The sequence below is a fragment of the Charadrius vociferus genome, unplaced genomic scaffold, assembly GCF_000708025.1.
Source record: "Charadrius vociferus isolate BGI_N301 unplaced genomic scaffold, ASM70802v2 scaffold310, whole genome shotgun sequence".
Classification (NCBI taxonomy): Eukaryota; Metazoa; Chordata; class Aves; order Charadriiformes; family Charadriidae; genus Charadrius; species Charadrius vociferus.
In genome coordinates, this window is record NW_009646409.1 from 86,498 (window position 1) to 88,386 (window position 1,889).

Consider the following 1,889-nt stretch of genomic DNA (forward strand, 5'->3'; position numbering starts at 1 on the left):
GATGCGCACCGGCAGCGTTTCCCTGACCCGAGTTCGCTGAAGCCACGTTACGGGCAGCGCGTGGATGCTCCTTCCTTCCTCTCCCGTCCTGTAAGCAATGGGCGAGCTTCCCGGTGAGCTTAATGCTCCCCCGGAGAAAGTCAGCCGCCGACTCGCCAGCCTTCGCAGGCTTTTTTACAGCCAGCGTGACGAGATGCACGATGCGGCGCTCGGAAACTTGGCTCCCGGTCGCGTCGTGAAGCTCTAGGTTAAACAAGGAGCCGGCGAGGGCTTCTCCTGGCTCGTGTCTCGGCTAGCGCCAGGGGGGGAATCTGCATTAGTTTGTCTCCGTGCCTGACAGATTTGGGGATAGGGATGGAGCCGCTGCGGATGACACGCAGTCCCTCCTTCTTTCCTCCCGTGATGAAGCCTCCCAGTTTAATTAGAGCCAGCAGGGAGAGAACCTCAATCTTATTCTTCCCTCGCAGCAGGGCACCAGTAGCATTTCTTGGACGTCAAAAGGAGGATTAAATTAGTCTGCGAGCGAGGGAGGGGGGTTTGTTGGCTTGGGGTTTTTTGTTGTTTTTTTTTCAGGTGGAACGGGCTGGATGCTGTGCTCCTGGAGATGCTCGCCGCTGCATCGTGCCACGGCGCAGGAACCCTGCACCAGCCTTGAATTAAAGACTGGTGCGGGGTTTGCTGATCTCAGGTCGGAGCTATCTAGGGCATGTTTTAACTGCCAGTATCCTTTTAATTAAACATGGCTGGGAAGCGAGGGATTGATTCCCGGCTTCTCCCTTGGCGTTTGCGTGTAGTGTCTGCTTCGGCCCTCTTCCCCCACCCTGTGGCGTGGTTTGGTTGGGATTCCGGGTAAACAACCGTCCCGTGGAATTGCGTGGGATAATTGTACCCTTCCCAGGTGTATTAACAAATAAAGGAGCTTTCCGGAGGTGCAACCTTTGCGAAAGCGATCCGTGCCGCGTTGGGGCGTGCGGCATCCCTTTTTCCGCGGGACTTTTGGCAGGGGACAGGCGATGGCAGCCGGGAGCGAGTCGTGCTCTGCTGAGCTTGCCCTGGCAGGCAGAGCAACTGCTTCCTGGGGTTGGGGTTTGGGGTTTTTTGTTTTGTTTAGTTTTGGTTTGTTTTCTAGACTCGGTGTGTCTCGAGAGGAACGCGCACCTCCCCAGCTCGGAGCCGGCTTGCCGGGGTGCGCGCTGGCACCCCAAGCACAGAGCCGGCATCCAAAAAAAAACCCCAAAACACCCAAAAAATCAAGCTCGGGTTGGTTGCCCGTCTGCAAGCAGCTCTGGGGTGATCGTACCCTTTCGAGCGTGCTTCGTGTGCGGGGCTGGGCCATCCTGGCGTACTCTTGCTGGGTCCTGTGAAGACCTTATCTGAGGTTTAAGAAGGAGAATGAAATCCACAGCTGAGCCGAGCGAACCAGGAGAGCGTCAACCCTTTCCTTTTCCCCCAGTGTCTAAATGTCAAGGGTGAACGGCAGCAGTCCCTCTTTGTCTGACATCTCGGGTTCTCTGCTGAACTGTGCTTCCTCCGAAAGAGGGGGGGCCAAAAAAAAAAAAAAAAAAAGGCTTCCCTCGGTGCAGCGAGGCCCCGAAAGGCTCTTCGTGCCTCATTTGTCAGCCTCGTTGAGCCATCGTTTTGGCCCTGCAGTGATTGATGCTGCTGCTGAGCGGTGGGTTAGAAGAGCTCTCGGCGCTCCCCAGGCTCTTCTCCGCAATGCGTGCACCGCCGCGGCGGCACTGAACGGTTGCTCCTGTCTCCCCACAGAGATCCAAGAACATCGTCAGTCGTGGCGGTGCTCTGAGCAGCGATGACGTTTGTGCTCACCAGCAGAGCACACCGAGGATCTTCGAATATGCACCTTTTTTTTTTTTCCTCTCCCCCCTATT